Here is an 11,764-nt window from a genome sequence, read left to right as displayed (position 1 = left end):
TAGTGATAACTCCATAACTCTGCTTCCCAATTACTCCTTTCTTTTCTAAAATTCGTGAGATCCAATTCCCATAAGGCAAACTTAAAGTAGAAGCAAAATCTTCCATCTTAGCCGTCACACTAGCTTGTATAATTTTATGAAACACAAGCAAGGGTAGACTAACCTTTTCTCCTTCAAGCCAAGCCTTCATTATAATCATCTCATGTGCCCCGAACTTATCTCTACCTTCTTTTCTAGGGACAATAGTACTCCAAAGAAAGTTCAAAAAGAACCTCAATTTAGGTGACAACTTCGCAGCTAGGATAGTCTCGGATTTAAGTAGCATCTTGTTTGAAATACCGTTTCACTATCAACCTTTTTCGTAACAAACCTCCCCATTCTACGCTTGATTGATCTCGGTTCCTCCTTCAGAACTCGAGCCAAGTCGCAGAAATCACCAGGTGAGACTTTTATGGAAGTCTCATTGACCACAAAAATAAATTTCCTTCCTTAAGATGAACGAAGCATAAAATTGATATACCTCAATAGGAAAGACAGACCACTTACAAGAACAATATTTTCCCATCCTTGATCCTTGAGAAAATTTCTAAAAAACCCAAGTGCTTTGTATTTCTTTAACCAATCAATCGAATATACTCGTCCCGCGTGAATGCGATATTGAGCAACTTGATTGACATCTCTTCTTTCACCTTGAGTTAGTCTAAGATTATTAAGTCCATTGTTGGTGTAATCATCCATATGCTGTGCGTAAAGAATACGTGAAGAACCATCTTGAAGTTTATAGTTCTCAGTCTTAGAACATACCTCAATTTCCGGAACCGTCTTTCCCTTACCCTTAAACAACTTTCGACGCTTGGTGAGGTTGGCGGTTGGTCGGCGGCATCAGTGGGGAACGAGGGCGGTCGGTCGGTGAGGTGGAGCGGGTGCGAGGTGGTGATTGGCTTACCTTCTTTCTAATGACAACATGTTTCTTTGATTGAAAACGGGTTGTAGGTTGATTAGTCATTGTGAGAATTATAGAAGGTAGTAAAAGGTAATTAGGGTTTAGAGAATTATGATTGATGAGAATTAAGGTGAGATTAAAGGGGTATATATAGTATAAGGAATTTGAGTTAAGGTAAGATTAGGTTTCCTTAAAAGATAGAGAATAATACCAATTTCCTTATTTCTTTAATGCCTTTCTTTTTTTTTTCGGCATCTTCTTTCCCGTTTTTTTTTTTTTTTTTGTTTCGTGCCCTTTTTTTTTTTTTTGGCACTTTCCTTTTTTTTTTTTTTTTTTTTTGGTTTTTTTTTTTTTTTTTTTTTTTTTTTTTTTTTTTTTTTTTTTTTTTTTTTTTTTTTTTTTTTTTTGTTTTGGCATTATTTCCTATTTGATATAAGATTAGGAAAGAAAATCTTTGATGGAGTTTAGGCAGGATTTGTGGAGGAATATAATAAGATAGAATTATCTTTATTATATTAAGGCAATTTATTGTAGATTTTGTCGATTTTTGTAAGGAAATGTGATTATGCAGAATATAAAATATTACTATACACATAAGCAAGATATAACACGTAAAATAAATATTATTTAACATAATTAAACTTGCAACAAAAATATACGGACACAATCGTACAATCTTATCTTCCTAGCCAGTCATTCAGGTTCCCAGACATAATTATGACGGATTTAATTATCACTAATTAAACCAATCTCAAGTCTCAATAACTCAAAGCGTTTTCTAGCTAATGCCTTAGTCAAGATATCAGCCCATTGCCTTTCTATACTACAAAATTCAAGTGAAATGTTGCCTTTCTCTACATGATCCCGTAGAACATGGTGTCGAATATCTATATGTTTGGTCCTCGAGTCTTTGGGCAGGGTTCTTAGAAATTACTATAGCACTCGTATTGTCACACATAATAGGCATACGACCTACATTAATACCATAATCACATAGTTGTTGCTTTAACCAAAGTAATTGAGAACATACCAGTCCTGCAGACACATACTCAAAGCCAAAGAGAGACATTGCAAACCGAATTTTGCTTCTTTGATCCCCATGTGATAATACAGGTCCAACAAACGTTGCATACCCGTAAGTGCTTTTCCTATCTAAAGAACATCCAAAGATAATCTGCATCTGAATATCCTACTAGATCGAAATTACACTCAAGTGGATACCATAAGTATAAATTAGATGTACCAATTAAATATCTCAAAATACGTTTAACTGCAATCATATGTGATTCTTTAGGGCACGATTGAAATCGAGCACAGACACATACGCTAAACATTATATCAGGACGACTTGCAGTTAAATATAAAAGTGAACCAATCATACCTCGATATGTAGTCTCATCGACACACTTACCATGTTCATCTATAGTCATCTTCTTTTCTGGTACCATAGGTGTATCGTATGATTTAGCATTTTCCATACCGAACTTTCGGATTAGTTCCTTGATATATTTCTGTTGGTGTATCTTTATACCATCCTTTGTTTGTTGAATTTGTAAGCCTAAAAAGTACTTCAGTTCTCCCATCATGCTCATTTCAAACTCAGAAGTCATTAGATCAGAAAAATACTTGCACAATTTTTCATTAGTAGAACCGAATATAATATCGTCTACATAAATTTGTACAACAAGTAAATTAGAACCCTCGGATTTTAGAAACAAGGTTTTATCGACAGATCCTCTTGTAAAATTATTTTGTAACAAAAACTTGGATAATCTGTCATACCATGCCCTTGGAGCTTGTTTCAAACCATATAGAGCTTTGTCTAATTTATAGACATGGTTTTGAAACTTGCTATCTAAAAATCCAGGAGGTTGTTCTACATAGACTTCTTCCTCCAAATAACCATTAAGAAATGCTGTCTTAACGTCCATTTGGAACAGTTTCATTCCTTTATGAGCGGCAAATGCAATAATGAGACGTATAGCCTCAAGTCTCGCTACAGGTGCAAAGGTCTCGTCATAATCGATCCCTTCCTGTTGATTGTAGCCTTGGACAACTAGTCGTGCCTTGTTTCTTGTAATAAGTCCTGTATCGTCCAATTTGTTTCTAAACACCCATCTAGTACCAATAACAGTTCGATCACTAGGTCGTGACACCAAGTGCCATACCTTATTGCGTTCGAATTGTTGAAGCTCTTCTTGCATAGCGGTTATCCAATCAAAGTTCAAGAAGAGCTTCTTCTTAATATTGGTAGGTTCAATGGTTGATAGAAACGAAAAGAACGAGCAGAAATTATTCAAGGACCTTCTAGTTTTAATGCCTTGCTCTAGATCCCCTAGGATTTTGTCCAAAGGGTGGGAACTTTGATGTTTCCACTTTTTGAGAATTCTAGGCTCATTATCATTTGATGGACTAGCATCATCTGCAGACGAAGAATCATGACTTGTTCCCCCTGAGTTGGACTCGGGATTTTCTTCAGAAGCATCACTAACTTCATTAGACATATCATGATTTGGATCGGAAGTTACAACATCATTAGGTATAACTTCAAGATCTCTTTCTTTATCCAAGGAAGGGTCAATAGTATCATTAACTATGGACTCATCACTTCTCTTAGGATTGTTTGCAGAATTCTCTAGTTCATCATTGATACCTTGAATATCTTCTTCTTCATTTAGAGGCTCATTTCTTGCTAAAAAGAAATCGGGCTCATCTGGATCCTCTTCTTCCTGTTCAGCTTTATCAAGCACATTATCTTCGTCAAAGCGAACATGAACACTTTCTTCTATGCGCAAGGTTCTTTTGTTGAACACTTTGTAAGCTTTACTATGATCCGAATATCCCAGAAAAACAGCTTCATCACTTCGGGGGTCAAATTTTCCTAAATTTTCTTTTCCATTATTATGAACAAAACATTTGCTCCCAAAGCAACGGAGATGTGATATATTGGGTTTTCTCCCTCTTAAAAGTTCATAGGGAGTCTTTTTCAAAACAGGTCGGATCATAGCTCTATTATGCACATAGCATGCGGTACTAACAGCTTCTGCCCAAAAGCTTCTAGGAAGGCCACTACACAAAAGCATAGTACGAGCCATATCCTCTAGGGTTCGATTCATACGTTCCACGACACCATTTTGTTGTGGGGTACGTGGTGCGGAGAAGTTATGCCCCACACCATTTTCCCGACAATATTCTATAAATAATTGATTGTCAAATTCCGTGCCGTGATCCGTCCGAATCGAAATAAGCTTATTATCATATCTATTTTGGGCAAGCTTCATTAATACCACAAACTCATCGAAAGTTTCATCTTTAGAAGAAAGAAAGATTGGCCAGACGTACCTTGAGTAATCATCGACTAGAACAAATACATACTTTGATCCACCACGGCTTCTAACTCTCATAGGTCCACATAAATCCATGTGTACCATCTCAAGTGGTCGATTAGTGCTAACTACTCTCTTAGGTTTAAAAGAGGATCTAACATGTTTGCAGCGGGCACATGAGTCACACATTGTCTCTTGCTCGAAATTAATTGAGGGCAAGCCTTCAACTAAATCCATAGACTTAAGTTTCTTTAAAATAGTTGGACTAACGTGTGCAAACCTCTTGTGCCACAAGCAAGACTCATCAGAAGTTACTTTCATACACGCAAAGGAATTTGTATTGACAACATTTAAGTCAATCATATACACATTCCTCATACGGTGACCCTCAAGTAAAACATTACTAGTACCTTCAATTATGATACGACAAACATCGGCATGAAAAACAACTCTATTTCCTTTGTCACATAATTGAGAAATACTAAGTAAATTATGTTTAAGACCACTTACCGGATATACTTTATCAATTGAATGAGAGGTCAAATTCGATTTTTCCTACTCCAATAATCGTACCCTTCTTGTTATCTCCAAAGGTAACCTTGCCACCAAAGAAGGGCTCTAGTGAAAGAAAAGATTTCCTGTCTCTGTCATGTGTCTCGAGCATCCACTGTCGAGATACCATAGGTTATTTTCTTTCACTTCTACCTGCATATGAATCAAATACAACTTTTAGGTACCCAAGCTAGGTTGGGTCCTTTATGGTTAGTAATTCTATATATTTGATCCTTTCTAACCCATACTTGTCTAGTTATTCTTTTGGCTTTGACATTGGGTTGTCTAACAATCGGAACATAAGGTACTTTAGGTTTTGCTCTAACAAAAGTAGCTCTAGGTCTAGTACCTTCATGAGACGCTCTAGGTTTAGGGTTTTGAACTTTGGGCTTGAATGTATGCTTTCGATTCTCATTCATTTTGGTTGATTTTGAAGGAATAGATGAGTAATCAAAAGCCATATCATAAGTCCACCTAAACTCATTATTGCGTTCTTCATTGTCGTTGGGTTCATCTATAGTAGAGACATCATCTTCTACTATGAAATCACAGGTCTTAGCAGTTTCGACATTCTTTTTCTTATCCCAAGCAAGTTTGACACAATTGACTTGTATATGTCCAAGAGAGCCACGAGTAATTGCAAATCAAGTATTCTGAAGATTGACATATTTCCTTTTTCTCAAATCATTTTCGGAAGGATTGGATTTGCATTTATCATGGTCTCTACGGCTATAGCATTCATGACCAAGTCCCATCTTCATGTTATTGTCGATTGTTCGAGTAAGGAAGTTTAGAACCTTTGTGCTTCCTTCCCATTTATCATGAACTTTTCGAGCATGTAAAAGTAATTCTTTCAAGGACTCAATTTCTTTTTCACATTTTGAATGATCTACATTTGAATCCTTGGAAGAGCTACCTTTCTCAAAGTTATCACGAAATTTATCAAAACGTTCATTTAAGACACGTTTCTCAATTTCATGTTGTTCCTTAAGTTTGGACATGCTATTACTAGTTTCATCCAATTGCTTAGAGAGAAATACAATTTCTCTCTTGTGTTCGGAAACCACACTATCTTTGCCATTAAGCTCATCTGTTAAGATCTCATTGACTTTCTTCAACTCAGAAGTTATAGCATCACTAGCTGTAACTTTAGCTTGTAGATGCTTTATGTTGAGTTTAAGCTCTGAAGTTATGGCATCACTAGCCGTAACTTTAGCTTGAAGATTCTTAATGTTAAGTTTGAGCTCTGAAGTTATAGCATCACTAGCCTTAACTTTTGATTCAAGAGCTTTCTTCTCAGCATTTGTCATGTCTGAAGTTATAGCTGGAGTAGCCATAACTTTAGATTTGAGCTTTTTGGCGTTGGCTTTAAGAAGTTGGTTTTCCTCAGCAATATCTAAAATTTGTTCTTTAAGGTCTTTTAACTCTAGACTTTGTTCATGACAATGATCAAGGGAATGTTCAAGACACTTAATTAAACCATCCTTAGAAAGTTTCTTAACACGCTTTTTAAGTTCAAGATAACTTACCTCTTCATCCTCTCGAATCAATCAATTTCCAACAAAACACTTCTCAAAGATCCCAAGCATTGCTTTCATTTTCGCTTTCGGAGAATAGGTCAAGACCGACGCTACTTAGACAAACGTTGGCGCTTTCTTCTTCTTCTTCGATTCGCCTTCTTGAGTCCAAGTCTCCCAACAATATGCCATCATAACTTGCCTGAATTCTTTCTTTGTTTTGTCTCGTTGATTCTTGTCCTTAATTTTCTTCCATGTAGGGCAATCTTTGATCATGTGATTATCATCACCACACTTGAAGCATCCACGATTAGAGAAGGATCCTTTTGACTCAAACGATTTCTTAGGGGTTTGCTTTGATTTGTTATTTGTCTTATTTTGATTTTGAAAGAAAGACCTTTTCTTAAGACGTTTAATAAGCAACGCATTTCATCTTCAATATCCAAGAATCATCAACTTTGCTAGACTCAGCTTGTAAGGCTATCTTTTTGCTTGTACTAACTTCCTCCTCATCCTGATTCAGAGTAATCTCGTGAGCCATTAAGGTTCCGAGTAGCTCCTGATAGGATAATGAAGTTAGGTCCTTACATTCTTCTATGACAGATACTTTATGTCTCCATCTCATGAGACATACTTCTGAGTATTTTTCTAGCAATTTCCTCGGAGTCAAAAGTTCTTCCTAAATTTTTTAGCTCATTGATGATGCTAGAAAAGCGAGAGGACATGCTATCAACTGACTCGTTTTGCTCCATGGCAAACAGCTCGTATTTTCGCATTAGTAATGCCATACGTTGCTTTTTGACAACAGTGGTTCCCTCATAGGCTAATTCTAGACCATCCCATATTTCCTTGGGGATGAACTGGTTGAGAAACGATCGAATTCAATGGCAATCATACCGTTTTGCAATAAGCTTATTGCTTTTGAATTCTTCTCAGCCTTTTTATAATCCGCCTCAATATAGTCTTCTTCTTTCTTTTCGACGGTAGTGCCATTACTGGTTGCAAGTAAGATCTTATTCGGACCATTCTTGATAATCAACCAACACTCCCAGTCGTTTCCCTTAATGAAGTGGGTCATCATATTTTTCCATAAACCATAGTTCTTCCCATTGAATATAGGACACTTTAGGTGTTTGGAATCCATTTGATAAAAAATAAATGCAGCGGAAAAGACGATAAATAGACTACAAAAAAAAACGATCAACTCTAGCTGTTAGGCGATCAAGAGCACGAGGCTCTGATACCAATTGTGGAGTCTATTGATCGAATACGAAAGAGGGGGGGTGAATTGAGTATTAAAAACGATGACCGCTTTTTCGAAATATATGATATAAATTAATTACTTGATTTTATTGATTAAAATCAACTAATTAAATTATTAACAATAAATGCAAAATCGAAATAACAATAATAAAGAGAGAGAGAAAGAGAGACACACAGGATTTTGAAGTGGTTCAGTTTCACAAGTCGAAACCTACGTCCACTATTCTCGATTAATAATTTTTAGTACCTTTCTCCGGATTACAAAAATTACCAATCCACTCGTATAATCAACTATATGATTATAACTCAGATTGAGTATCGCTAAATACTCTAGGTTGCTCTTACGTTAATAAGAAAAATACAACGATAAATACTAATCTCACGTTATGCGAGTGAGTATACTATCCTTGTGTATTTAATATCCAATAACGATTTTTCTTCGAGTGATTGACAAATTTGATGCGTGATTTTTGTATAAGCAAATATGAAAATAAGAATTAAAGCTCAAATGATTTTTGCTTAAAAATATTTTTCTCTCTTGAAATATGTAGATGTGTGTGTCAACAATTAATGTTGAATGAATGAGAGTATTTATAGTAGAGAGGATTAGGGTTTGGAATGATCTGGAATTAGGGCATAGGAATGTTCTGGAAATATCAAACTTGATGAACAAGTAAGAAGAGAAAGGAAGGAGGAGATTTGGCCTCCTAGGGTTTCGGCCACCCTAGGGTTTCGGCCGGCCCAAGGCCTCCTCGGTCCATCCTTGCTTCTCTAGCCCGCAACAAATCGAGATAGAATTTAGTTAAAGCCCTAGGTTGCATGACGATATAAATATCGTATTACAAACCAATAGTTTATTTAACTTAAATTCTAATTAATTAATTCCAACCAAATAAATACTCTCTTATTTTTATAAACCATTAAAAATATATTTTCCAAAAATTAACGCATCATTTTTGTCTAGCAATGAAGTTATGTCTATTAGGTCATAACTTCACTAACCTTTAAATCAAACAAAGTAAAACCATTACCGAATGACGACCTATACTATCTAATCTTGATAGATCTTGATGACACGAATCGTCTCTTCACAAGTCTCTCATCTTGAGTCTCGTGGTTGTTGTTTGGTCTTGATCTTGCTTGAATACATCGATCAAGTGTATTTGAAGTTGTACCTCCTTGGTCCAAACTTCAAGCTTGCGTCATTGTAATTGTTCCTTTCTAAATAAAGACTTAAGCACACAATTACACGCATATGTTTATATATTAAGTTCACATACAAATCATTACTGTCATTATCAAAACAATTAATTAGGACTAAAGGTCCAACATGTCCACGTAGACCGTCTTGTGCCAGGTGGTCCAAACCCTCTTCATAATAATTTCCCTCCAAGTCCACCTCACTATCCTTATGCCACATCATCTGTCCACGTAGACCGTCTTGTGCCAAGTGGTCCAAATCCTCTTCTTCATTAGCTTCGTAACTATGATTTTGATCGAATTAAAAATAGGATGCGATTTTATACGAATAATGATAAAACATATCACATGGAGATAATATTGAGTGAGAAAGTTATATGGTCAAACTGTTACGGTTTTTCTAATGTGTGCGGTCAAATTGTTACGGTTTTTCTAATGTGTGCAATTAAATTGTTACGGTTTTTCTAATGTGTGCAATTATTATAATTCATTGTTATTATCATTATTCGGTTTTTTCCGGATGTTTACTGAAATAATTTTGAAAATCTTTCTCTAATTACCTTATTAATATGTGTCTTTTAAGGCACTTATTAAAAATTAGAAAAACTGTTATTCGAATTATGGACACTATTACTCGTATAATTATTTTAAGCAATTTAGTTCACACATCAATTACAATCTTTAAGTCTCACATGAAAAAATTATGCTAATAGATCAAACATGGAAACTTTTTATATCAGAAGATAAAATAAAACAATAAATTCTTTTTAAAAAATAAAATAATAAATTTAAAGTATGTAATTTATATGTCGCGCTTTTAATAAGGGCCTTAGAGCTAGCATGATCGATCTAAGCTTTAGCTACTAGATAGTCAAGTCTTTTAAAAAGCCAATGTTAGGACGTAGCAGATAATACCAAGTCTCGGTATCACTCTATCACATGTTCTATATAATCTCGCTAATTGTAATGGTTTTTATACTTTAGTTTGGATTAAGGGGAGGTATCGTTACTCGATACCCACCTACCATCTCAATTTCGTTTTCACGGATTGGCACATCAATATTCAATAGGTTATTGTACAATCATATATTTTACTTCGATTAATTTCGACATTTTAATAGCAATTTTATCTTTATTAATTCAGAAGACAATACTGTAATTGTGTGCTTCCACGTCATAATTTGTAGCATTTTTTTTTTCGAAAATTCAGAATACGGTGGGTCCCGTTGGTGTGCATTGCATTTATTTGTTGATTTGATAATTCAGATTGTTAATTGTTCATGTTAATAATTGTTAATTCAGATTGTTAATAATATTAACATTATCTATTACACATTAATCATGTATATCACGGAATGTTACCTATTGCCCAATTATTAATAGAAATGCAAATTTAAATATTCATCAAAAAAATATTCATATCGATCTAATACATACCCGTGCAATTTTGCACGGGTTTAAAACTAGTAATTCATAATTTGTTGATCACTAAAATCCCGGCCTGTTGCACCCGACCCCGATCATACCGCTAAGTCATCCCTGTTAGGAATATTACCTAGATCTCTATATTTTTCCTCATCGTTCATAGTTTCCAAATTGTATTTTTTTTTAAACCAAAAAATTGTATTGCGGGTTCAACCCGTAATTGTGATATGGTATGGACCATTTAGTAATTGGTATCTGTCTCACACTATATTTTAATGTGAGACAGTCTCTCAAGAAACTAATTGTATTATTTGCCTTTCTCTTGTATTTTCCATATTCTAGTTTTCCATATGGTAAATATTCCCAATTCCTTAGATTTTATTTTAGTATAAATAGGACTTCTTGCTTATATTCATTGAAATATCATCAATATACATACAACCCGACCCAACCCGATACATCACAATATGATTCAATTTTGCCATCAAGTAGGACTCTTATAAGAGTCCCTAGATTGAGGGTACTCTCACTCACACGGTCACACGGCAATACAATCAAACAAACACAAACATCACTTGATCAACTAGTCAACTACACACAAATATATATATTCCTTATTATATATATACATATTATAAATACCTTATTTCACCATCCAACTAATTCTACACTTTCATAAAACTCCCATATCTCTTCTTTTTAACACAAAAACAAACAAACAAAATTTACAACCATGAAGAACAAGGAAACTCCTCTACCCATCACATTCATAATAATTCTAACAATTTCTTTCTTTTTCACCGTATCATTATCATCATCGTCAACACCATTGTCGCCTTCTAACTCGAACACGGTCTACTTACCTTCATCCATACATCACCGTTATTGCAACCCTAATTACCCTCCTTCACTTTGCTTCCACTTTCGCCACCTTCCTCCTCCGTCTCCATCTTCCTCCTCTTCTGACGAGATTGATCCTCGCTATGGTGTTCAGAAACGCCTCGTCCCCAGCGGCCCTAACCCTCTTCATAACTAGCGTGATTCGTACGTATTATTTTGGATTCTTGGAGTTCTTGGTGAAGAAAGGATGAGAATTGAGAAAGGTTTACGTTTGCATGCGTTTGGTCTATTAATTTTAGATTTACTTGTGTAAAGCGGTTTTATACGAGTATTTTTGTTTTCTTTTGTAATTTTTCTTAAGGGTTCCTAGCGAAGTATCGATGTTTAGTTTCTTGATTGTATAGAAGTATATGGTATTCTACTAATGATGAAAATACTAGTATAATTCAAGAAGATTAATAATCTTTTCTAACATTTGTTACCAGAGTATCAATCTTCTTGTTATTATTCTTGTAAATTTTTTTACTATGAGCAATAATATTTTTATTTGAGAGTATTGCTTCTTGTTGTAGCCCCTAATTTCTTAATTGTATAATTAACAAATCATAAAATAAGACCGTTTTTTAAATTAGACGGTTTTATAGATAAAAGAACCGTCTTATTTCAATTAGACGGTCTTAATTATTATTATTTTTGGG

This window comes from Silene latifolia, chromosome 9 (assembly GCF_048544455.1).
Source record: "Silene latifolia isolate original U9 population chromosome 9, ASM4854445v1, whole genome shotgun sequence".
Taxonomy (NCBI): domain Eukaryota; kingdom Viridiplantae; phylum Streptophyta; class Magnoliopsida; order Caryophyllales; family Caryophyllaceae; genus Silene; species Silene latifolia.
This window is presented reverse-complemented; position numbering follows the sequence as displayed.